At 44.6% G+C, this 27,779-nt stretch overlaps 1 protein-coding gene and 1 long non-coding RNA gene across 2 annotated transcripts in view; one reads left to right on the top strand and one right to left on the bottom strand.

Moving 5' to 3' along the window:
* gnal2 (guanine nucleotide binding protein (G protein), alpha activating activity polypeptide, olfactory type 2) overlaps positions 1-27,779 on the bottom strand; it is a 550,721-nt gene that overhangs the window by 440,052 nt on the left and 82,890 nt on the right. The gene's annotated exons all lie outside the window — the stretch shown is intronic.
* On the top strand, positions 920-23,779 carry LOC140385824 (uncharacterized). The gene is made up of 3 exons (XR_011933481.1): positions 920-1,016; positions 1,521-1,657; positions 21,703-23,779. It is a non-coding gene; the product is annotated as an uncharacterized lncRNA (long non-coding RNA).

The raw sequence follows: 27,779 nt of genomic DNA, 5'->3' as shown, positions 1-27,779 counted from the left end.
TCCCTTAATACCGCCTGCAATGCCTCCCCAAAACGTGGAGGGAGAGACCCCCTTGTATTTATTGGACTCGACACGTGCCTATAGCCGCCCAATCCATTCACATTCCCCTTATCTGCCCAGTGCCACACCCAACCTCCACGGCGGTTGCTGGGTGTCCCCCTTCTCCATACAAAGATGTTGCAAGGTAAATATCTTCACCTATTATGGGCGGCTCAGCGGCAGAGTGGGTAGCACTGCTGCCTCATAGCGCCAGGGACCCAGGTTCAATTCCGTCCTCGGCCGACTGTCCGTGTGGAGTTTGCACATTCTCTCTGGAGCTGCGTGGATTTACTCTGGTTTCCTCCCATAGTCCAAAGATGTGCAGTTGGGTGGATTGGCCAAGCTAAATTGCCCCCAAGTGTCCTAAGGTTAGGTGGGGTATCAGGGGGGATTGGGTCTGTTTGGGCAGCCTTTCGAATGGTCAGTGCAGACTCGATGGGCCGAATGGCCTCCTTCTACACTGCAAGGATTCTATGATGATTTATGTTGCAAATGGCTGACGAGACCTCAAATTAAAGCTAGGTGATTTCAAAAGTATTTTCTTTCTTGGAGAATTAAGGAGAGGAATGCCTTTAACAATGGCCTGGCAGTAACAATGGAAGAGAGAGTATGGCTCAAAGTTTTTAAAAATAAAATGCAGCTTCCCGGTCCTGGAAAAAGCAGCTGGAAGCGGCACATCACAAGCTACATGAGGAAATTGTTGAACTATAAAAAAATGGATGAGATACAATTTTGATTTTCATGGTACATAGCGCACCCCTTTCTGTGACTAACATAGCTCTGCCTGGTCTGAAACAGATGATAGAGTGAATTAGATTTAGGCAATGGCCTCCCAACTCTGATAAATAAATGATGCAAATTATTTTTCATTGTGTTGCTAGGCGAGGTGATGCAACCCCAGCACCACACAAGGAAAGAGTGTTGGAGACGCACAACCCAGGCAGAGTCAGCAAGCTCCCTGTATCGAGCACAAAGAGGTCAGTGCGCAGTATTATGGAAAACAAATGATTTCAAAGCATTTGATGATGAATGTTGATTTCAGCAAAAGGTGGCAGATCATTATGACGGTAGTTGGAGTGTTAAACTTGCGTCCATCGCTAATGACTTTCATTTAATAAGACTGAACTGGTGACAACCTCATGTAGAGAGTGTGTAGTTAATTGGAGTCTGGATTATCTTCCAATTTTGCGTGTGGGAACCTGAGTAAATCCCTGATTTTACTGGCAGGTAAAACTGCCAGGCAGTATCGAGATACCAGAGGTAATGTGGAATAAGGCATATAGCCAAAAGGAGGAATTCATCATTTGTCAAGTCTTTGACTGTTGGTTACTGTGGCCCCGATGAACTAACAGGCTGTTTAATTGCAGGCACCATAGAGGATACAATTTCTCGCAACAGGAGATTGGCTTGGTGACCTCTTGTCAAACTGTTTTGGAAGTCCAGACTAATTAAAAACTTAACTTTGTTCTCTTACTTTCCAGCGTGTTTCACTGGCCATCTCCAGACCCAGGGAAAAAGGTTTCCAAGAAAGAGTTTGAAGAATTAAATTAAACTGAGAAGATTCAGAACCTCAATAGAAAAAGAGACTAAAATCCATTGAACCATTCACCATTTTAATGTAAATAATGGTTCATTTTATTATCTGCTTTAATTTAACATTTCTGCACTTGTTTCATGTTAGTTCTTGCATGGTTTTGGTTTTTGTATTATTACAATAGTGTTGTACGTTAAATTGTCAGACTTTTTTCATTTATTAGTGGTATTTATGTGAATGGATTAAGTGCATTAATACTTAGCTGCAGGGTGGCTAGCTGTCCCATACTTTAAGGAAAGGTCCATTGACTGTTTCTCCCTTTAGGGACGCTGGTTCTCCCTGGTTCACTACAAAATTATATGGTGCATAGACAGACTGGATAGACAGGCATTTCCCTAGGGTAGAGGGGTCAATTACTAGGGGGCATAGGTTTAAGGTGCGAAGGGCAAGGTTTAAAGGAGATGTCTGAGACAAGTTTTTTTACACAGAGGATAGTGGGTGCCTGGAACTCGCTTCTGGAGGAGGTGGTGGAAGCAGGGACGATAGTGACGTTTAAGGGGCATCTTGACATATACATGAATAGGATGGGAATAGAGGGAATTGATGTGCAGGTATGGACTCCGGAAGTGCAGAAGATTTTAGTTTAGACAGGCAGCATGGTCGGCACAGGCTTGGAGGGCCGAAGGGCCTGTTCCTGTGCTGTACTTTTCTTTGTTCTTTGTATTTTCCAGGACAGCCTGTGGAAACTGATCCTGGGTCGCCAGGATGAGCTTCAGCAATTTAAGTGGCACTGCAATTGAGTGGGTCGGCCAGCAGAGGGACCCAACAACCTCTGCCTCTGGTCTCAATTAACTCCGCCCCTCTCTACATGTCCCCTCAAACTTAGCAAACCCCCTCACCTCCTGCACAACCCTCTACCCGGCTCCATGGTCTAGTGTTCCTTTATTTCAGAGAAATTAATCATCCAGGATCAGGCTGAACGTGGCCAAGTGATCACAATTGAAACCAGCTTGAAGACTCAACTGAAAATAATTCAACTGCCCCAACTGGCAGCGACTTACATGACTAACTGGGCACTGACCAGCTGGACACTGGTTAACTTTGAAGGCTCAACTGGCTGGCTGCAAGTAATTCAACTGAACTAGTTTCAATTTTCATTGAAGATGATGGAGTTCATTGATAACTGATTTTTATTCCTGGCTAATCAGAATTAACCAAAGTACTAACCTGCATTAATTTTTTTTATTTAATTCATTCAATGGGTGTGGCTAAGCCAGCAATATGATCCCTAAATGCCCTTGAGGTGGTGGTGCCCTCTTTGTGTTGCTAAATTCAGGATGGTTGGCGTAGTGTTCACAAAGACCACAAAAATAACTTGAACTTGAACAAAGCTATAAATTTATTAACACTGCTAATTTGGATTCAACACGTACTCCTAAAGAATACACAGTTGACTATTAACATATAAACTACACTCATCTACAACTAATCCTTATACTGTTATAAACTATGATTTGCTCTTACTCACACTATCTAGACTTCTGTCTGTCTCTAACTAACTCCTGCACTACTCTTCCCCACAAGTCTTAGCATCAATGCCTCGTATACTTGCAGCTGTAGCTCCCTCTAGTGGCAACTCTAGACATTTCATTAACCCTTGCCATTCTTACAGTTATGCTAATACCACAGTGGTGAGCTGCCTTCCTGAACCGCTGGAGTCCCTGTGATGTAGATACACTCACAGTGTTGTTATGATTTGGGGGGGAAAAAAGAGTGGATTATATTGTTCAAACAAATTTAATGGAATATTTGATGTGCAGGTTTTCCAAGCGAGTGTGATATTGAATATAAAGCAGAATATGTTGAAAAGTGTAGTTAATCAGGGAATACACAGCCTCCTGGCATCTCACGTGCCACCAAAAAAAAAAACTCGCAACTAAACTTCAATCGCCAAACAGTAAAATACAACATAAAACAAATTAGTGAAAGATTGCTTTGAGGTTCAGCTGAATGGGACACTGCAGCTTTCAAACATGGAGGATATACAATCAGCAAAGGAAGCCCATATACAGAATAGCAGAATTAATCAGAGGAAAGTAATTCTTTTTAAAACTTGCTCTACTCCATAACTAGATTCATTTAGAAGCTTACAAAGCACCAGCGTGAGAACATTTTTTCCATTACCTAATATTTAAAGAATGATGTGAGTTTAAAGTCAGTGCTAATCATAGATACCAGGGCTGCAGTTTGAAGTGGAAACGGAGGCTTTTGATATCATTACACACCTTCCAAACCAATTTTTCAAAACTACAATTAAATCCCTTTATTATTTGTTAGGTTGAAAAATAATTTTTCCGACCTGCACAACATTCTTACACGGGGTTTTACTTAAACATGGGTTTACTTCAGGCCTTTCACATCCTCGGGACATCACAATATGAATTATAGAGATTCTGCCAACGGACATGGGCGTCACGGTAGCACAGCGGTTAACACTTCTGCTTCACAGCACCAGGGTCCCAGGTTCGATTACCAGCTTACCAGTCTGTGTGGAGTCTGCACGTTCTCCCTGTGTCTGCGTGGGTTTCCTCCGGGTGCTCCGGTTTCCTCCCACAAGTCCCGAAAGACGTGCTTGTTAGGTGAATTGGACATTCTGAATTCTCCCTCAGTGTATCCAAACAGGCACCGGAGTTGGATTTTCACAAAGCATCCTACCTAGGCCCTATTCCCGTAACCTCACCTAATCTTTGGACACTAAGGGGCAGTTTGGGCAGCACGGCGAAGCAGTGGTTAGCACTGCTGTCACACGGCACCGAGTACCCGGCTTCGATCCTGGCCCCGGGGTCACTGTCCGTGTGGAGTCTCACCCCCACAACCCAAAGATGTGCAGGGGAGGTGGATCAGCCATGCTAAATTGCCCCTTAATTGGAAAAAAAGAATTGGGTACTCTAAATTTAAAAAAAACTAAGGGGCAATTTAGCATTGCCAATCCACCTAACTTGCACATCTTTGGACTGTGGGAGGAAACCAGAGTACCCGGAGGAAACCCATGTAGACATGGGGAGAAAGTGCAAACTCCACCCAGTCACCCGAGCTCAGAATTCAACCTGGGCCCCTGGCGCTGTGAAACAGCAGTGCTACCATGCCACCCAAAAAATAATTTTTAAAAACTCTACCCACTCAAAGAGACACTCCTCCCACTTCAAGGATTGCAAGTCAGGAGTGACTGCATTTTTGAGGAGACTCAAAACGTTCCATTACCTTACACCCTCTTCCTGTCACCCACCAATTCCCCCGCCAACCCTTGACCCACCCAATATAACCATTCCTCCATCTTCTGTCACTCCTTGAACCTCCCCACTCTTACTCTTGAAGCTATTACATTTCCTTCCAAGTGCCTGCTCTCCCGAGCCTCCACACCTTACCATTCCCATGCTCACCGTGACCCTCACCACCAAACCCCAACCCTCCGTTTTCTGAGCGATTAGTTTTGTTCTTTCCCTGACCCGTCCCCACCACCCCCAATGAGACCACCTCATATTTGACCATCCGCTTGGACTTGCTCCCGACCACATCACACTCTTCCTCCCCCAATCACCGTCACTATTCTGTCCAGTACCTTCAGTCCAACCCTAGGGCTCTACGACTGACAACAGTTGGGAGGCAGTGGAGTAGTGGTATTGTCACTGGAATAGTAATCCAGAGACCCAGAATCATGTCCTGGGTACCTGGGTTCGAATCCCGCCAGTGCAGAAGGTGACATTTGAATTCAATAAAAATCTGGAATCAGAAGTCTAACGGTGACCATGAAACCATTGCCAACTGTCGTAAAAACCCATCTGGTTCACTAATGTCCTGTAGGGAAGGAAATCTGTCATGAAAAATGAAATGAAAATCGCTTATTGTCACAAGTAGGCTTCAAATGAAGTTACTGTGAAAATCCCCTAGTCGCCACATTCCGGCACCTGTTTGGGGAGGCTGGTACGGGAATTGAACCGTGCTGCTGGCTTGCCTTGGTCTGCTTTCAAAGCCAGCTCTTTAGCCCTGTGCTAAACAGCCCCTCCTTACCGGGTTTGGCCTAAATGTGACTCCAGACCCACAGCAATGTGGTTGACTCTAAATGCCCTCAGGGATGGGCATAAATGCTGGCCCAGCCAGCGATGCCCACATCCGAGGAACAATTTTTAAAAAATAACCCCACCCTTTTATGACCATCTCTCTCCCACCATATCTGCCCTGAAACCCGCACCCCCAACCAACCACAGGACCCCGACATCCAACTAGCAAGGCCCTTCCCAAATCCCTGGACCCCCGCATTCACTCGCTGTCTCCATCCCTGCCCCGGACAGTCTGGATGCCTGACCAGGATACCCTCCCACACTGCCCTGCAGATCCTTGCACCTTCGTTTGGGTCCAGTTCCACCCTTTCCCACTGACCCTACCTCCCTTGCCCAGCTTCCTTCATCCTTGCCCAGTATACTCACTCCGTCCTTCCTCCCTTGGTCATCCCTGTTCACCTTAGAAAACCAATACCCAATTCAATCATAGCCTGCCACAGAAGGCAGAGGGGCAAGATAGCAGCTACTCAATCCAAAGTGCAGAAAGAAGTCTACCTCGCATAAAAGCGAAATAACGCGGATGCTGGAAATCTGAAATAAAAACATTAAATGCTGTCGGTTAGGCAGCATCAGCTGGGTCATACTGACTCGTAACGTTAACTCTTTCTCTCTCCACAGATGCTGCCAGACCTGCTGAGTTTATCCAGCACCTGCTTTATTTAAGAAGTCTACCTCATCTGGTGCATGCCTCTTACACACATTTTTCTCATTCATTACGAACGGCCGTCAGTTGAAAGGAATTCAGGACCGGCATGCTCCTGTGCGGAAAAAGGATAAATACGGCAAATTTCCGAAACCTTGGATAACGAGAAATAGTGTAGGCCTCGTCAAAAAGAAAAAGGAGGCATTTGTCAGGGCTAGAAGGCTGGGAACAGACGAAGCCTGCGTGGAATATAAAGAAAGTAGGAAGGCACTTAAGCAAGGAGTCAGGAGGGCTAAAAGGGGTCACAAAAAGTCATTGGCAAATAGGGTTAAGGAAAATCCCAAGGCTTTTTACACGTACATAAAAAGCAAGAGGGCAGCCAGGGAAATGGTTGGCCCACTGAAGGACAGGCAAGGGAATCTATGTGTGGAGCCAGATGAAATGGGCGAGGTACTAAATGAATACTTTGCATCAGTATTCACCAAAAAGAAGGAATTGTCTGGAGAAGGGTGTGTAGATAGCCGGGGTCACATTGAGATCCAAAAACACGAGGTGTTGGGTGGCTTGAAAAATATTACGGTAGGTAGGTCCCCAGGGCCTGATGGGATCTACCCCAGAATACTGAAGGAGTCCAGAGAGGAAATTGCTGAGGCCTTGACAGAAATCTTTGGATCCTCACTGTCTTCAGGTGATGTCCCGGAGGACTGGAGAATAGCCAATGTTGTTCCTTTGTTTAAGGGTAGCAAGGATAATCCAGGAAACTACAGGCCGGTGAGCCTTATGTCAGTGGTAGGGAAATTACTGGAGAGAATTCTTCGAGACAGGATCTACTCCCATTTGGAAGCAAATGGACGTATTAGCGAGAGGCAGCACGGTTTTGTGATGGGGAGGTCGTGTCTCACTAACTTGATAGAGTTTTTCGAGGAGGTCACTAAGATGATTGATGCAGGTAGGGCAGTGGATGTTGTCTACATGGACTTCAGTAAGGCCTTTGACAAGGTCCCTCATGGCAGACTGGTACAAAAGGTGAAGTCACACAGGATCAGGGGTGACCTGGCAAGATGGATAACAGAACTAGCTAAGTCATAGAAGGCAGAGGGTAGCAATGGAAGGGTGCTTTTCTGATTGGAGGGCTGTGACTAGTGGTGTTCCGCAGGGATCAGTGCTGGGACTTTTGTTGTTCGTAGTATATATATATATATATATATATATATATATATAAATGATTTGAAGGAAAATGTATCTGGTCTGATTATTAAGTTTGCAGACGACACAAAGGTTGGTGGAATTGCAGACAGTGATGAGGACTGTCAGAGGATACAGCAGGATTTAGATCGTTTGGAGACTTGGGCGGAGAGATGGCAGATGAGGTTTAATCCAGACAAATGTGAGGTAATGCATTTTGGAAGGTCTATTGCAGGTAAGAAATATACAGTGAATGGTAGAACCTTCAAGTGTTTGACAGTCAGAGAGATCTAGGTGTATAGGTCCACAGGTCACTGAAAGGGGCAACACAGGTGGAGAAGGTAGTCAAGAAGGCATACGGCATGCTTGCCTTCATTGGCCGGGGCATTGAGTATAAAAATTGGCAAGTCATGTTGCAGCTGTATAGAACCTTAGTTAGGAGTATAGTGTTCAATTCTGGTCACCACACTACCAGAAGGATGTGGAGGCTTTAGAGAGGGTGCAGAAGAGATTAACCAGGATGTTGCCTGGTATGGAGGGCATTAGCTATGAGGAGCGGTTGAATAAACTCGGTTTGTTCTCACTGGAACGAAGGAGGTTGAGGGGAGACCTGATAGAGGTCTACAAAACTATGAGGGGCTTAGACAGAATGGATCATCAGAGGCTTCTTCCCAGAGTAGAGGGGTCAATTACTAGGGGGCATAGGTTTAAGGTGCGAGGGGCAAGGTTTAGAAGAGATGTACGAGGCAAGTTTTTTTTACAGAGGGTAGTGGGTGCCTGAAACTCGCTGCCAGAGGAAGTGGTGGAAACAGGAATGATAGTGACGTTTAAGGGGCATCTTGACAAATACATGAATAGGATGGGAATATAGGGATAAGGACCCAGGAAGAGCAGAAGAGTTTAGTTTAGACGGGCAGCATGGTCGGCACAGGCTTGGAGGGCCGAAGGGCCTGTTCCTGTGCTGTACTTTTCTTTGTTTTTATTACGAACAAGATTGCAACCGTGAGCGTAATACTGACAAGCTGGAGTTTTAACGAGAATGCATGGGGTTCTAATGAATACAAAAGAGCTTCCTGATCATTAGCGTGGCAAAGGTCAACTCACCTGAAATCGCTTCCAGCTTAAAACCAGAAGTTCAACCTGTCATCACAAATCTTGAATTGTGACCCCCGGGGCAATTAAATTTCCCCCCCTCCAATCTTTATTCTCACTCCAGATGAGCCCAGAAATTCCACCCAGTGTGTGCACTTTATACTAAGAGAAGATTGACTGTATATTTGATGAAGTTATAGCAAACGTCCATCCACTGTGGTACAGAACGATATTGGATGAAGTGAATGGGAAAGGTTAGTAGCTGAACATATAACGACATCATGCAAACAACAGTGATAATCTGTAATGGACAATCAGGGAGGCGTCGAATGCTGGTAACGTCATTAATTTGAAGCAGAATCTGGCTGGAAAAGTCAAATCAAACGAGGGACATTAACAGCAAACCTTGTGGTCTGTTTTTGAAGTCTAGGGTCTGCTAGATGGACCAAGTCATTGATTGTGGCTATCTTAGCACATACGAAAAGTTACGTAAAAATAAGGTCTATGGATGCGTTGGTTGATTTAGAACATAGAACATAGAACAATACAGCGCAGTACAGGCCCTTCGGCCCACGATGTTGCACCGAAACAAAAGCCATCTAACCTACACTATGCCATTATCATCCATATGTTTATCCAATAAACTTTTAAATGCCCTCAATGTTGGCGAGTTCACTACTGTAGCAGGTAGGGCATTCCACGGCCTCACTACTCTTTGCGTAAAGAACCTACCTCTGACCTCTGTCCTATATCTATTACCCCTCAGTTTAAAGTTATGTCCCCTCGTGCCAGCCATTTCCATCCGTGGGAGAAGGCTCTCACTGTCCACCCTCTCCAACCCCCTGATCATTTTGTATGCCTCTATTAAGTCTCCTCTTAACCTTCTTCTCTCCAACGAAAACAACCTCAAGTCCATCAGCCTTTCCTCATAAGATTTTCCCTCCATACCAGGCAACATCCTGGTAAATCTCCTCTGCACCCGCTCCAAAGCCTCCACGTCCTTCCTATAATGCGGTGACCAGAACTGTACGCAATACTCCAAATGCGGCCGTACCAGAGTTCTGTACAGCTGCAACATGACCTCCCGACTCCGGAACTCAATCCCTCTACCAATAAAGGCCAACAGTCCATAGGCCTTCTTCACAACCCTATCAACCTGGGTGGCAACTTTCAGGGATCTATGTACATGGACACCTAGATCCCTCTGCTCATCCACACTTTCAAGAACTTTACCATTAGCCAAATATTCCGCATTCCTGTTATTCCTTCCAAAGTGAATCACCTCACACTTCTCTACATTAAACTCCATTTGCCACCTCTCAGCCCAGCTCTGCAGCTTATCTATATCCCTCTGTAACCTGCTACATCCTTCCACACTATCGACAACACCACCGACTTTAGTATTGTCTGCAAATTTACTCACCCACCCTTCTGCGCCTTCCTCTAGGTCATTGATAAAATGACCATTGTTAAAATGACATTTGAGCAGATAAAATGTGTTAACGGCCTGGTCAATCAATCTGCTACCTGATGTTTTTCTTGTTCGGTGAGAAAAAGAATACAGCACAGGAACAGGCCCTTCGGCCCTCCAAGCCTGCACCGATCACGTGTCCTATCTAGACCAAATTCCTGTACCCTTATATAGCCCGTCTGTTCATGTGTCTATGCAGAGAAGTCTCAAAGGTCGCTAACATATCTGCCTCAACCTATGAGATGAGATATGATCAGTGAAACTATAATTACATACAATCAGATTTTAAGAAACCTAATTCTAGAAAACAATTTTCAGGAAGTTTTATCTACACTTTTCTCAAAAAATATGGGGCTCTTTTCTAAAACTCAAAACAGCAACCGATATGAAACTAGTTCAAGTTGAAAGATAAAACTGACTACAGCGAGTGACACAACAAATCTGGAGTCTTTGTTCTTCTGCTAGGTTTCTTAAAATGTAAATGTAACAAGGGCCTGCAGAGGGAAGAGGCGGTCTGGCAGTCACGCTGACCCAGGCACCTTGGGTCAATTGTACTTGTTCCCTCTTGGTTTGAAAGATGGGTTGAGTGATGAGGTGGAAAGAAGGGCGGGGGGGAAATATGATCCTCATTTCCGTAAAGTCAGGAATTTATAACCTATTATCATGTCAGATACTCAAATCCTGTGATACATTTTTGTTTTTGTTTTAATTTTGCTGATGTCCTTACAACCAATCTACGTACAGAAATATAACCAATTCAAGAATTAAAGCTAATTTTCAAACCTGCAAGGCTAAATATTTGTTTTTCAATGTTTAGATAGTGGAGTAATGCGCCAAAATTATCACAAGTTTAATGCAATGAGTGTTCAAATCGTCCAACAAGGAAGTGATACTCTGGTGACTTGTAAATCCCCACAAACCATTGGACAATTTGTGTCGCTCCATCATTAGCCTCACAGAGATGGAAGAAAGCAAAGACTTGTATTTAAATAGAGTCTTTCACAAAATCTGGATGGTTCAAGTTCTTTCCAGCCAATTAAGCTATTTTGAAATGTAGTCATGAGAATTGCATCACGTAATCCACTGAACTTGCTGCAGAGCGTTCGGGCTGATACTCGATCGTGTAGGGATCATTTTACTGATTAAATTTATGTTCTTGCAATGTTACTTAATCACTTTGGCCCAGAAAGGGAATAATTTAAAATACGATGTCCCAAACATCGGGTGGCATGGTAGGACAGTAGTTAGCACTGTTTCTTCACAGCTCCAGAGTCCCAGGTTCGGTTCCCAGCTTGGGTCACTGTCTGTGCGGAGTCTGCACGTTCTCCCCGTATCTGCGTGGGTTTCCTCCGAGTGCTCCGGTTTCTTCCCACAGTCCAAAGATGTGCAGGTTAGGTGGATTGACCATGCTAAATTGCCTTTAGTGTCCAAAAAAGGTTAGATGGGGTTACGGGGATAGGGTGGAGGTGTGGGCTTGGGTAGGGTGCTCTTTCCAAAGGCCGGTGCAGACTCGATGGGCCGAATGGCCTCCTTCTGCACTGTAAATTCTATGATTCTATGATTCAAACGTGCAGAGGATTTAACATTTTTCTTTGTCTCTTTTCGGTCTCTCCCTGTGCCTTATTTAACTCCAATTTACCCGATTTCCTTCCCCATCATCCCTCTTTATCTTCCTTAATCTCATTGCTTATAGACAGACGCTTGATCCCACCACTCACACTTCAGTGGGGAACACCACAAGAAGCCCCATTCCAGTCAAATGGAGTGGTAACTGTGGGATTTATTCATACAAGCAGTTTATACACGATTAGAAAACTATATAAATACTAACATTCTTTCTTAAACACTGTGTCAATGTGTGATCAAGCTTATTAAATTGCTGCCTGATTAAATACAAGATAAAATGCAAAAACATCTGGCCTCATCACCTTTAGGTGACTGCACATTCATCTTAAAAGTGCAGACTTGTAACATGGACCACTTAAAACCAATTTGGCAAGATGTATAAATTAGCAAAACATTTCATCATTTCTAAGTGGCACAGCTCGTGAGAACTGGTGCTGGCCAATGCTACTGGCACACCTTATGTGATTTACAATTGTTTCAACTACTTAATTACTGGGAGTTCTTTGCAACAAAAACATGAATCATGAAACATCATTGCATCCATGTGCCAGCTCAGCCTGCAACTGACTGAGATAAAGAGTATGAGGACCAGGATGTAAAACCCAAGACTAAGGACGTGATATACCAGGCAGCAGTGATTCCCACACTCCAATATACTTCATAGACTTGGGCAACTTACAGCAGGAACCCCAAAGTGTGAGAGAACAAAGAACAAAGAACAAAGAAATGTACAGCACAGGAACAGGCCCTTCGGCCCTCCAAGCCCGTGCCGACCATACTGCCCGACTAAACTACAATCTTCTACACTTCCTGGGTCCGTATCCTTCTATTCCCATCCTATTCATATATTTGTCAAGATGCCCCTTAAATGTCCCTATCGTCCCTGCCTCCACTACCACCTCCGGTAGTGAGTTCCAGGCACCCACTACCCTCTGCGTAAAAAACTTGCCTCGTACATCTACTCTAAACTTTGCCCCTCTCACCTTAAACCTATGCCCCCTAGTAATTGACCCCTCTACCCTGGGGAAAAGCCTCTGACTATCCACTCTGTCTATGCCCCTCATAATTTTGTATACCTCTATCAGGTCGCCCCTCAACCTCCTTCGTTCCAGTGAGAACAAACCGAGTTTATTCAATCGCTCCTCATAGCTTATGCCCTCCATACCAGGCAACATTCTGGTAAATCTCTTCTGCACCCTCTCTAAAGCCTCCACATCCTTCTGGTAGTGTGGCGACCAGAATTGAACACTATACTCCAAGTGTGGCCTAACTAAGGTTCTATACAGCTGCAACATGACTTGCCAATTCTTATACTCAATGCCCCGGCCAATGAAGGCAAGCATGCCGTATGCCTTCTTGACTACCTTCTCCACCTGTGTAGCCCCTTTCAGTGATCTGTGGACCTGTACTCCTAGATCTCTTTGACTTTCAATACTCTTGAGGGTTCTACCATTCACTGTATATTCCCTACCTGCATTAGCCCTTCCAAAATGCATTACCTCACATTTGTCCAGGTTAAACTCCATCTGCCATCTCTCCGCCCAAGTCTCCAGACAATCTAAATCCTGCTGTATCCTCAGACAGTCCTCATCGCTATCCGCAATTCCACCAACCTTTGTGTCGTCTGCAAACTTACTAATCAGACCAGTTACATTTTCCTCCAAATCATTTATATATACTACAAAGAGCAAAGGTCCCAGCACTGATCCCTGTGGAACACCACTGGTCACAGCCCTCCAATTAGAAAAGCATCCCTCCATTGCTACCCTCTGCCTTCTATGGCCTAGCCAGTTCTGTATCCACCTTGCCAGTTCACCCCTGATCCCGTGTGACTTCACCTTTTGTACTAGTCTACCATGAGGGACCTTGTCAAAGGCCTTACTGAAGTCCATATAGACAACATCTACTGCCCTACCTGCATCAATCATCTTAGTGACCTCCTCGAAAAACTCTATCAAGTTAGTGAGACACGACCTCCCCTTCACAAAACCGTGCTGCCTCTCACTAATACGTCCATTTGCTTCCAAATGGGAGTAGATCCTGTCTCGAAGAATTCTCTCCAGTAATTTCCCTACCACTGAAGTAAGGCTCACCGGCCTGTAGTTCCCGGGATTATCCCTGCCACCCTTCTTAAACAGAGGAACAACATTGGCTATTCTCCAGTCCTCCGGGACATCCCCTGAAGACAGCGAGGATCCAAAGATTTCTGTCAAGGCCTCAGCAATTTCCTCTCCAGCCTCCTTCAGTATTCTGGGGTAGATCCCATCCGGCCCTGGGGACTTATCTACCTTAATATTTTTTAAGACACCCAACACCTCGTCTTTTTGGATCACAATGTGACCCAGGCTATCTACACCCCCTTCTCCAGACTCAACATCTACCAATTCCTTCTCTTTGGTGAATACTGATGCAAAGTATTCATTTAGTACCTCGCCCATTTCCTCTGGCTCCACACATAGATTCCCTTGCCTATCCTTCAGTGGGCCAACCCTTTCCCTGGCTACCCTCTTACTTTTTATGTAAGTGTAAAAAGCCTTGGGATTTTCCTTAACCCTATTTGCCAATGCCTTTTCATGACCCCTTCTAGCCCTCCTGACTCCTTGCTTAAGTTCCTTCCTACTTTCCTTATATGCCACACAGGCTTCGTCTGTTCCCAGCCTTTTAGCCCTGACAAATGCCTCCTTTTTCTTTTTGACGAGGCCTACAATATCACTCGTCATCCAAGGTTCCCGAAAATTGCCGTATTTATCTTTCTTCCTCACAGGAACATGCCTGTCCTGTATTCCTTTCAACTGACACTTGAAAGCCTCCCACATGTCAGATGTTGATTTGCCCTCAAACATCCGCCCCCAATCTATGTTCTTCAGTTCCCGCCTAATATTGTTATAATTAGCCTTCCCCCAATTTAGCACATTCATCCTCGGACCACTCTTATCCTTGTCCACCAGTACTTTAAAACTTACTGAATTGTGGTCACACCACCGGCGGTGCCTTCACCAGATCCTCCAAATCCGGTGGGAAGAAAGCTAGCCCAAAAACAGCATTTTCTCCAAAGCCAACATGCCCAACATTGATCACTAAAAACCAGCGAGGGGAATATGCTCAATATCACACTCCTGAAGCAACTGCTTTACTCAGAACTCAGTCACAGAACAGTATAGTACACCACAGAACAGGCCCTTCGGCCCTCGATGGTGTGCTGAGCAGAGAGAATCCCAGGACGACAGCAGAAACATTTTAAGGGATGTCTTCAAAAGGATCCCTAAAGAAGTCACACAGAGGAGTTCCTCGGGGTTGGGGATGGGGGAAGGGAGGGATGCAGAGTGGGTTTGAGAAGGAAAGCACCAAAAGGTTAGGATGCGGAGTGAAAAGATAGGGCAGGTTAGAGCCTGGGGATGTATAACATGGTTGGAGGTTGTGCCCAGAAAGTGGAGGTGGGATAAAAGACAGTAGAGTGAGGTAGGAACTGGCTGGGGGGACTGGGGGGGACGGGGGCACGGGTGGGTGGAGGAAAGAGAAGAGAGTTAATTAAAAATAGCATTCACTGTTGAAGAACAACAAGATTGGAATGAATTGTATTTTTACACGATTTAACTAACTTCAACCACCATAGAATCGCAAAATATTTTACAGCCAATGAAGTTGGCATTGTTCTAATGCAGGAGACGTGGCACCAGCACTATGGGTGTACAGATAACCACGTGGACTGCAGCAGTTAAAGAAGGCGGCACATCACCATCTTCTCAAGGGTATTATGGGCCAGGGTTTAGAGAACACCAAAGTATACCATGGAGTTCACCTGACCCACAACTTTAAATACATTGTGGTTATGGGAAGCACAAGGGCCCACTTTACAGGTGTGGTGCAACAGAGAGCTAAAGTATGTTTAAAACAAAACAATGTTTATTCTATGAATCCAGTTAACATTTTATAAACACACCGTAAACATCTTATCAACTACAAGCACTAAAACTTTCCCAAATACAATATTCTATAGGTAACCCTTAATAACTTCCCAAACAACCTCTATAAAAGTTAAATCCTTTTTAAAATAAAGACAGAAGGCTCTACAGAAACAGGTATTACTTTGAAATCATCAATGATTTGGAGACATTCTTTAGCTGGTAGAGAGAGAAATCATTATACAGCTCCTTGCTTTGAATGCAGCTATCCACCTCTGAAAACGAAATCAAAAACACACTGCAACTGCCAGCTCAAAAACAAAAGTGCAAGACAGACAGCCCAGCTCCACCCACACACTGACATCACTGCAGCTATTTGATAAACACCCATTTCTTAAAGGTACATCCACCTGACAAGGGCAATGAATGCTAACCTAGCCAGTGACACCGACATGGGTGGCAAGGTAGCACAGTGATTAGCAGTGTTGCTTCACAGCACCAGGGTCCCAGGTTCGAGTCCCAGCTTGGGTCTTTGCGGAGTCTGCACGTTCTCCCTGTGTCTGCACGGGTTTTCTTCCGGATGCTCTGGTTTCCTCCCACAAGTCCCAAAAGATGCTGTTAGGTGAATTGGACAATCTGAATTCTTCCTCAGTGTACCCAAACAGGTGCCGGAATGTGGCGACTAGGGGCTTTTCACAGTAACTTCATTGCAGTGTTAATGCAAGCTTACTTATGACAATAATAAAGATTATTACATCCTGTGAAAGAATAAGAAACAAATTTGCCAACAAAAAGCTACCACTAAAGGCAGTGTGATTTATAAAAAAAGATTATCTGGTGACTTCAGTTGAGGGGTTAATAATGGCCATACCACTGGGTAGAACTATCCTGCCATTCTTCAAAATCAAGCCAGGGGATCTTTTACATAAATCACTGAGTGGCTTTAAGACAGAGATAGATAGATTCTTGATTAATAACGGTATCAGGGGTTATGGGGAGAAGGCAAGAGAATGGGGATGAGAAAATATCAGCCATGATTGAATGGTGGAGCAGACTCGATGGGCCGAGTGGCCTAATTCTGCTCCTTTGTCTTATGGTCTTATCCAACCGAGAGGGCATGCAGGACCGCAGTTTAAACTCTGACAAAGAGTCATCCAGACGCAAAACATTAGCTCCCTTCTCCCTTCAAAGATGTGGCCAGACCTGCTGTGCTTGTCCAGTATTTTCTCCATTAGATCTTCGGCTCTTAACCAAGCCTCATAATGTATACTTGGCAGAGAGCCCAGACATCAATTAAAGTAGGAGAACACCTGTTCCCCAGAGGAAAAAAGTATTTGATTGACAACTCAGGCTCTCTGCAGTCAATTTCACAATGCTTGTTGATAGAAGTTAGGTGGTGTCAAGGTTTGTGGTCTTTGAAACTTCAAAGGGCCTGGATGCTTGACACTTTTATTTGCTTGATCTGGACTTCCTTTTTCGTTGGATAAATTATAAATGGATTACATTTTTTCAAAGCTTTTCTTTAAAAAAACAGATCCCAATATACACTATGGTGTTCATTCACAGAAAGTGTGCAGTGGATCAAGGGACATGCAAGTTCCAGAGCTTGGTATGGGGGCACGAAGGACTGGCGGAAGGGTAGAGCTTGGCATAAGTGACAGGAAGGAGACACTAGGGTTCATGACTCCTCATGTACACTAGGGTTCATGACTCCTCTAAGGGGCTGTGAATCATAGCTCTTGTAAAAACCTGGCCTGACTCCATGAAAATTGTGGAGGAGTAGGAGATACACATCTCCGCAATGGAGCCAGCGAGGATGGAGGTTCTGTATGCAGGCTTCTGACAGGGAGCAGCCTGCATCCGTGAAAGGCACTCCCGAAAATTAGGCAGCAACGGAATGGGATCTGGAATCCCAAAATCGGGACCTACCTGTCATTTATAAAGGGTTCCGGAGACAATCTGACTCAGTGAAAATCCAGGCCAATAAATCGGTTTCTCTCCTCGCAGATGCCGTTTGATCTGTTGAGTGTTTTCAGCACTTACTGTTTTTATTTCTGGTTTCTAGAGCCACATCATTTGCTTTTGTGTACAACGTAATCGATCATTTGTTCATTCAGAGAGCTGGTGCAGACATGATGGGCCAAATGGCCTCCTTCTGCACTGTTACAATTGTGATATATAACTCAAACCTTCACATAAAAATATCCTAGTAGTGAGCATGATAGATCAGGGCATTTGGCCAGTAGATAGTGTGCTGTTATCATACATGAATCAATGCAAGGGTTAATGAAATGTATACACGTAGCCACTAGAGGGAGTTACCATAAGTATATATATATATAAGGGATGGTGCTAAACTTTGTGGGACAGAAGGTTGGAGATGATGGTAGCAGAAGGAGGGAGGAGTTAGCTAGACAGACTGAAGATAGAGAGAGAGTGCAGATAGTAGTTTAAACTGTTAGTGAGTTTAAATGTAGATGAGAGTAGTTTGTGTGTTATTTATCAACAGTATGTTTCTTCGGGATAAGTGTTGAATCCAGTGAGTAGTGTTAAATAAAGTAGTTTGTTCGTTAACAAAGCTTGTTGTTCTTTGATCAACACTACGCATCAAAACCACCCGAGTAGAGTAAAGCAGAGAACAACAACGGTAGTTCCATACAAATTAAAGATATTCCTGATTTAACCCCTCGTCTCTCCTCCAATTTGTGGTTTCAGTTGCAGATACTAGCAGAAGTCGGATCTATAAATTCCAGGGTCAGAGAAAGAAAATAGGTTCCTAATAAATACCCAGCATCCTTTGCGAAACATACAAGCCGACTGCCACTTAACATACATGTAAAGAAAGAGCAGGATTAGCCTGGTTCGAACACGCCTGCTCCAGCCTATTAATAGTCAACATATCAGTGAGCACCCTCACCCATCGAGTCAACACATACACATAACAAAATAACCAATGGAAATTTTGCAATATTGTGATAATGTCCCTTCCAAAATCAATCATGCCGCAATACAATTACCCCAGTGAATGTTTCAGCCCTAAAGATTGCAGAAAGTGTTCATTGTTACGATGAAGCAGTAAAATACACACCTCACCTCCACAGCCCTTTGCAAGATGTAGAAAGTGCCATGCCACCAGATCAAAATTAATTAAAACCAAGTCAGATATGTATATTGCTGAACAATATGTGGAAGCTTTGTGACATGGCATAATGCAGAATACAAGTATAATGCATGCACAAGAAGTTAAAATATCTTTTCTAAAGCATAACCTTCACAAAGTGTGATAGGTGGAACAGATTTTGGATGAAAGAATTTTTAAAACGTGAGGCAGTGCGATAAATCACAGTCATTATGGAGATCGTGGGATACAAGTGGGGTTTAAACTTCACTGTCTTTCCACTCCTCAGAATTTCAGAAATGTTCCTTGAACTCAAGCTTAGTTTCACTCCGATAAAAAGTCGAGAGGCCAGGATCCGAATAAATCTAAAGAAGGATTCTTGCTAATTAACTGAATGTTGGTCTTGATCATGACTGGATAACTCCCTCAGTCAGCAGTCTTTCCTCCATAACAACTGGTTTTATCATCTGATGTACCCACCTTCCATAAACTTGGTTTTGTGATTGAGATCAATTTGAAAGGAAACCACATTTGTGATCACGCTACCGGTGAAACTTCACAAGGGCAGTATATTACAGCAAGAACTTGCATTTATAGATCCACAGAATCCCTACAGTACAGAAGGAGGCCTTTCAGCCCATCAAATCTGCAATGATCCTCCAAAAGAGCACTCAACCCAGGCCCACTCCTCCACCCACCCCTACCTATCTCCGTAACCCAACCTGCACCTCCGTGGACAAGGGCCAATTTAGCATGGTCAATCCACCAAACCTGCACATCTTTGGACTGTGGGAGGTAACCCGCACAGACAGTTTGGGGGCAGCACAGCAGCATAGTGGTTAGCACAGTTGCTTCACAGCTCCAGAGTCCCAGGGTGAAGGTGTGGGGTTACGGGGATAGGGTGAACGTGTGGGCTTGGGTAGGGTGCTCTTTCCAAGGGCTGGTGCAGAGTTGATGGGTCAAATGGCCTCCTTCTGCACTGTAAATTCTATGACACGGGGAGAACATACAAACTCTACACAGAATCAGCAACGGTGGGATCAAATCCAGGTGCCTGGCACTGAGGCAGCAGACTGTGCTGACCATATAGCACTTATTAATATTGCAAGACTTTACAGGAATGTTGTCAAACATAATTTGACATGGAGCCACATGAGATAATCAGACACGTGGTCAAAATGATAGGTTTTGAGAAACATCTTAAAGGACTAGAGAGACAGAGATTGGATTGGATTGTAGTATTAATCAGGTCAGTCCATAAGAGGTTCGTTTTGGAGTTTCCTAACAGCGGGGAAAAACTGTTTTTGAGTCTGTTCGTGCGTGTTCTCATCCTGCCCGATGGGAGAAGTTGGAAGAGTGAGTAAGCCGGGTGGGAGGGGTCTGTGATTATGCTGCCCGCTTTCCCCAGGCAGCGGGAGGTGTAGATGGAGTCAATGGATGGGAGGCAGGTTTTTGTGATGGACTGGGCGGTGTTCACGATTCTCTGAAGTTTCTTGCGGTCCTGGGCCGAGCAGTTGCCATACCAGGCTGTGATGCAGCCAGATAGGATGCTTTCTATGGTGCATCTGTAAAAGTTGGTGAGAGTTAATGTGGACATGCCGAATTTCCTTAGTTTCCTGAGAAGTATAGGAGCTGTTGTGCTTTCCTGGTGGTAACGTCAACGTGGGTGGACCAGGACAGATTTTTGGAGATGTGCACCCCTAGGAATTTGAAACTGCTAACCATCTCCACCTCGGCCCCGTTGATGCAGACAGGAGTGTGTACAGTACTTTGCTTCCTGAAGTCACTGACCAGCTCTTTAGTTTTGCTGCCATTGAGGGATAGATTGTTGTCATTACACCACTCCACTAGGTTCTCTATTTCCCTCCTGTATTCTGACTCGTTGTTGTTTGAGATCCAGCCCAGTATGGGCGTGTCGTCAGCAAACTTGTCGATGGAGTTGGAACCAAATTTTGCCACGCCATCATGTGTGTAAAGGGAGTAGCGTAGGGGGATAAGTACGCAGCCTTGCGGGGCCCGGTATTGAGGACTATTGTGGAGGAGGTGCTGTTGTTTATTCGTATTGATTTAGGCAGGAAATTCCAGCTCCTTAGCTAATGATGCAACCAATGACGGATTAATTAAAAATCAGGATGCATAGGAGGCCAGAGTTGGAAATCGCAGCAGGTTGTAAGAGAAGGGCCATGGCGGGATTTGAAAACAAGATAAATGTTTTTTTTTAATATAAAAGTGTTGCTTAATCAAGAGCCAATGCAGGCCAACGAACACAAGTGATGTCGATATGTGGCACCAATCATTTCTCTACACAGTTTGAGCAGAGCCCTGAGGCGATGAGAATAATGGAAGGAACTGTAAGAGGTGGGAGCTCAGTAGCAGAAGACTTCAAACACTTTCTCCTTGGCACCAAAAATTGCTCAGCAAGTTAGTCAAGCCTCATAGTCAACTACACGCAAAAAGAGAGATGCTTCAGGAGGAAATCAAGACAAAGTGTAAATTAACTTTAGTCAATCCTTTTTCCTGTAAGCCAGGTGGTAGTCAATCCTTTTCCCTGTCAGCCAGGTGGATCAACATTTCACTGAAGGGCAAAAATTCCAGAAATTCTTCCCACTTAAAGAAAAGATCAAGGTTAAGTTTTATTTTCAGTTCCAAGGAGATTTTCTTTCCTGAACTACATACTATGCTTCTCTGCTCCTAAAAAGCGATTTGAGATGGAGCTCTGAAAGTCAGGTCATGGATTCATAGCCATATACTAGAGCACTGGGGAAATTGCCCCAAGCAGCGGAAACATTTTCTTTATTCATATTTTCTTTATTTTATATTTTTGTTATCCAAGATGGCGCCGGAGCATGGTGACTTTCTGAGAGCTCTCCCCACTTCCCTTTTCTTTTGTTTCCTATTGGCGTTCTGACCTACTAAAACTATTTTCCTCTTCTTATATCATTATTAACAATGTTCTTCCATGTTTTTTTTACAGATTGGAGGATCCTTCGAACCTCGAAGACCGGACCCGATGACCTGACACGACCCCCCCAGGATTTGCTTTGTTTGGCCCCTTGTTCCGCACTGTAACCAATCACTGTTTGTCGATGTACCATTTGTCAATGTTCTCTGTTGATTATTCTTTTGTTACTATGTACGTACTGTGTACTGTGTCCCTCGGCCGCAGAAAAATACTTTTCACTGTACTTCGGTACATGTGACAAATCAAATCAAATCAAAATCAAATATTCAATTAAAATGGTTCATGGATCCCATTTTTAAATAATTGTTACAGACACCAGGCAGCAAAGTCAATGAAAAGCACTCGCACAACACTGAGCACTGTGGCTTCTACCTGAAGTGGTTTCTCGGGGTGAGTGGTGTGAGCATTTATGAAATAGTGTGACCAGTCTGGCTTTGTTTGCTGAGATACCTTGGGTATTTTTCCTCCCCTCCCAAAGTATCTCAGCTGCACTGATGCAGTGCACATGGATCCCATTTTTAAATATGCACCCTATCTTTTTCCCAGGGTTGGGGAATCAAGATCACAGATTTACGGAGCGTGGTGACTCTCTATGAGCTCTCCCAAACAGATCCTCTTTTTACATCTCTTATAATCGTACTAATCTTTTCTATTTATTTACATTGTGTACCTTGGGTTGCTCTATTATGCACCTTCTTTTTATTTTATTTTCATGCACTAAATGATCTGTTTGAGCTGCTCGCAGAAAAATACTTTTCATTGGACCTCGGTACACGTGACAATAAACAAATCCAATCCAAGTTAAGAGGAGAAAGAATTAATGGGAACCTGAGGAGCAATTACTTTTTTTTTTTTTACACAGAGGGTGGTAGGTATGTGGAATGAGCTGCCGGAGGAAGCGGTTGAGGCAGGGTCATCGACAATAAAGGCATTTGGACAGATACATGGATAGGAAAGGTTTAGAGGGATACGAGTCAAATGCAGGCAAATGAGGTTAGCTTAGATGGGCTTTTTGGTTGGCATGGACCAGTTTGAGCCGAAGGGTCTGTCTCCATGCCGTAGATTCTATGATTCTAAGAATGACAAACGTTCACCGCCATTCTGCAGGAAGAGTTGAAAGGTTTGTTAAAAGCACTGTTGTGCCAGTTGGGAGTTGGTATTTCAACAGGTAAGAGGAGAACCGATACCATTTTGGGTGTTTGTGCAGAATTTCGAAGTGCCTTACAAGCTGGCAAAGGAGGAGGATGCAGAGTTCATGTTGCTAGGCTGTGCAGTTCGGAAAGGTTTCCACCAAGAAAGGGTGCATATCACTGGTCTCCGGTTATTGAGGCAGCAGCATTCCCTGCTGTACTTCACAGATGTAGAATCCCCTTCCCCTTTTTAACTTTCCTAGTATTCGGTGCTCAAAGTAGTAACAATTAATATGCCAATAATTAAGCCAGTAGCCTTCGCTGGTCCTAGGTGCTTAAACAGGAGAAGGGGAAACTAGCTAAGGTCCATGGCTTAATTGCTCCATCTCGTAACTCTCTTCTGTAAAGCTGCTCAGTGAATGAGAGAGAGAGGCAGGACTTGGCTGAGATGCTCATAAAAAAAAGCCTTTGCACTTGAAGAGCAGAGTAAAATGAAGTTGCCAGCATTCGGAAAATTGTGCGTGCCAGATTATCAGTTAGGAGTCATCAGCATACATATAGAATCATTTTATTTCCAAATATAGTTAAAACATCAAGCTCAAAAGCATAGGCAGAGCCTCAAGAGTTCCATTTTGCTTTACCACATTCAAATGGGGAAGGCCTCAGATATATTTAGAAAAACAGTGACGGAATCCACAATACAATCTGCACATTCTCCAGGGTTTAATTTCACAACCGGAGTAATACAATGGGCGATCGTTATCCTTCCTGTTCTTGTTATGTATCAGCTGGTCACGTTCTTTCATGTTTATAAGACCTGCAACTTGTACGTTGCAGATTTATTTTCCTCCAGAAAATAAAATGAGCAATTTCCAATAATGGTTCTGCGCATATTACCCTCCTCCCTGCACAATTACCCTCCTCCCTGCACAATTGACACTGTTTCAGGTGAGATTCTGATATGGTTTTAAATACAAAAAATACAACTGAAAATTATAGTCAGAAACAAAAGTTGTAAAATGATTTCATTTGGTCATATTTGCAATTGATTTGAAGTCAAGTTTGAAAAACAGGCTAAAGGCAATATTGGACGTATCTGTGAAAAGAATGACTACTGAGCGAGGGACTGTAAGACGAGGGTGAAGGATGTCACCTATCGCAGCCGACATCATTGGTACACCTGTTCTGACAATTAATGTTGGAAGAGATTGCCTTCACACCATGCTAAGCTCCTCCCATTGGCTGTCGGGTAAACAACTTACAAGGAAATAAAAACGTTTGTGCTCCTTTGTTCTGAATCTCCCTGTGCAAAAAGCTGTCTGACCAGTCATAGAAGTGTTGTCACATGCTTTACCTGGTTCAATTACTGCCAACCAATTAACCTGCATTAGGTACCTTTGACTCCACTAAGCATTTGGTACTCAACACCTAGAAGAGGACGCAATGCTCAACATGGACCTAATGAGATTCCATCCATTATTTTCCCACATCTTCACTTCTGTCACACATTTGAACTGCTTTTTTATGAACACCACATTTACCTGCTCGACGGGAACATAGGTCGGGAACGCCAAGTCCCCGGCAGTCTTCAGGCTTCCGGCACATGCACAGGCCGGGGAATGGGCTGCACATGCTCAGTTCAGCACAGGCCAAGGGCCGCCCAGTGGGCTGGTGCAAAGAGACTGCCACAAAAGCCTATGTGAGATGTCTGAGTGCAGAGCGCCTTAGCGAGCAACTATCCCAGAGAGAGGGACAAGAAGGAGGGCTCGGGAAGGGTCTCAAGAAGGGATGGGGGAGGTCTCAAAAGGCAAGGAACAAAGGCAGTGGACAGAAACAGGTAGATTCAGTTAAAAAGGAGCAGAGAAACAGGCTCCAATTATACACAAGGGCTGAGAGAGCAGACTTTTAATTGTACAGGGCTCAGATGAAGTCTTGGAGATCCAAAAGACAGCCAAGGTTTGGCGACTCCGTGCTGTGGACCGTTTGGACAAATGTACCCCTTTGGAGCAATGGTATTCCATTTAGCATGGCTGAAGAGTTGAAATTGTGCTCGTAAGTTGAAGTTGGAATGAGGTCGGTGATCCAGGAGACGGAACGTTACATGGCAAGACTGAAAACCTGTGAGGTGGGCCATTGTTGAAGTCAGAGTTTGAGCAACATTTGGAGAGAATTCCAAGGCCAGATCTTCGAGAGTGAAGATTAGAAACCCTCATGACAGAGATGGAGTTAGTGAAATTGGTTGTGTAAAGTCGCCATAGTCCCAGATGACCATAGGGTGCTTTGCCCTTTGAGGGGGAGAGCTGACTGGTGATGATTTGACCTGAGGGTCACCACACCTCAGACGAGGGGCAAGGTTGAGACAACGGGCCTTCATGAATAACCTCAGCCAGTACGGGTGTGACTAGCATTTGGTGAGCTGTTGAGAAATCCACAGAATGTTTGGATCACATCTGTAAATCATTGTGTATTGTGGTGTATCTGACCACAGTTCCTGTTAACTCACACGTACCTCATACTTACCCTGAATGTTAGAGTACATGTTAGATATTGTACATTTTTTCACCTTTATGACTTTAGAAAGTTTATTTTTGTTTGTTCAAAACCTGTGGAACAGTGTAGCTTTCTTCACTGAGCAAACGTCTTAAATCTTAATCTTTGTCTCCTTTAAATGTTATTGATCCCGAACTGGATCTCGACAACAACCTGGGGGTCTGGCCAAAGATCATAAAACGGAATCTAACACAGCATTCTCCTTTGATCAATATACAATGTGCCATTTCAAAAGATATTTCTTGAAGCATTCCACAAACCTATCCTATTACAATCCGAGAATGGTTAGAAGTCTCCAGTTTTCACAAGTTTCCTATTGTGGCGAACTTGTTTCAATTGCTTTCAACCTTCATCCTTTCCTTCCTGGTATTCGGTGATCTACAGTGTATTCCCAATGACCATTTGAGGCCAGATGTCCCTGGGCTCTCAAGGAAGGAGAATTAATAAGGTCCCCATATCCAACTGCTACCTGGTAACATTTTCCTGGAAAAGGGCATGTGCGTACCTGAGCATATGCTGGGTAAGCATGCCACGAGGTGCGGCCGAGGTGCCTTTCATCGCTAAACAAGATGCCAATATGTAGAACAATCATTTGATCAGCCATCGGGGGTTAGCCGGCCCCTATAGAGCCTTACGACAGCGTAACAATAATGGAAAAGTTGCATGTCGATTTTTCCCCCCCAAAATTACTATTATCGAAGAAAACACCACTTCTTGCCTGCATAAGGTCAAACATCCCATACCTTGGCCTTGTAGTATATTTCCAACTGTAAATTGCAATGAGTCTGTTGTATTGCAACACCACCAAGTGGACACTGAATTTAAGTACATCTGACAGTGGAACAGCAAAGATGTTGATCCAATTTAAGGTAATGAACAATTCTTTTTTAAAAAACAGCATTCTGGCTTGTCAAGTGCAAACCCTGGAAGATATTTAAAGGGGCCATTACTTTGGAGATGGGTAGGAAACAGTATTTGCTTGCTGCCTTTCCCGGCCTATTAACTGTGAGGGTTTTTGATAGAATCGCGAACAGGATTGTTATTGTAAAGCAACAGGCCTTTCAACCCAACTAGTTCCTGTCATGATATTCAAGTGAACATCACAATACATACATACATAATGATGGACAGATCAACGGACCAATTAGCACACACTACATGTCAGCCAATCACAGACAAGAGCATACACAGTACAAAACAAGGAACACGACACTTCCTCGGCAGTCCAGCAGGAGACGGCTCAGGGCACAGACCTGATTGCCAGCCACTCAGACAGTCACCATGTTCTGAGTACCAATAATTAAATAAAATAAAATTGCGTTGTACCATTCGCAGCCGTGTTGGTTCATCTGTGTCTCAGAGTACCCAACACCTCATGGTACCACAAGTGAATTAATACCTACCCACAAATCTGCCATCCTGCGCCATGGACACCGTCAACACACCGCAGCCATTGCAAGTCGCTGGGAACCTTGGCGTAAATTGGACGTTGTTCAAACAGCTTTTCGAACTCTTTCTGGAAGCCAACGAAAAAGAGAGCGCCTCGGACAAAAGAAAGATCGCCACCCTCTCACCACCGCAGGTCAGCACGCCATCCATGTCTATAACTCCCTGGTGTTCGCGGAAGGCGAGGACAAATCTAAATACAAGACGGTCCTCCTCAAGCTCGACCAACACTTCAACGTCGAGGTCAACGAGAGCTTTGAGAGGTATGTCTTCCAGCAGCGCCTGCAAGGTAAGGATGAGCTCTTTCAGTCATTCCTGACGCATCTCCGCATACTCGCGCAGTCCTGTGGTTACGACACCACCTCAGAGTCCATGATCCGGGACCAGATCGTTTTTGGGATCGTCTCGGGCACCCTACACCAGCAGCTTTTAAAAATAAAAGGCCTAACCTTAGCCTTTCCAATCGAAGCCTGTGCCCTGCACGAGAACGCGACTAGCCGCTATGCCCAATTTCAGGCGACCAAATCGACGCGGAACAGGTCCTACACGACTGGATCGGCGAGCCAGGTGCCCCACAAGGCCGAACGGGTCCAGGCGATCGAGTTCCTCCTGGCCCGCGGCCCGGACGAGGGCGGCCGTTTCGCGCGCTTTTCGAGGCCTCCCGCGCTTGTGCGCGCCAAAACCTACGGCAACACTGAGGGACGTGATGCGCAGGCGCGCTCGACGCAAGACCAAACTGCGCATGCGCAGTGGCGCAACGAATGCCATGACGTCACGACGTGTGGCAACTGTGGAGCTGCACATTTAAAAGGGCAATGTCCCGCAAGAACCTGACAATGCCTACACTGTGGCAAGGTGGGCCACTACGCTGCTTACTGTCGAGCAGCTCAACCTGTCGATCTTCCACAGCTCCGACAACCTCGCAGGGACGTGCGGACCATTCAGCCTCCCCATTACGAATCG

Source organism: Scyliorhinus torazame, chromosome 11, assembly GCF_047496885.1.
Source record: "Scyliorhinus torazame isolate Kashiwa2021f chromosome 11, sScyTor2.1, whole genome shotgun sequence".
NCBI classification, from domain to species: domain Eukaryota; kingdom Metazoa; phylum Chordata; class Chondrichthyes; order Carcharhiniformes; family Scyliorhinidae; genus Scyliorhinus; species Scyliorhinus torazame.
Note: the sequence above shows the minus strand (reverse complement) of the source record. Positions and strands in the feature narration are given on the sequence as shown.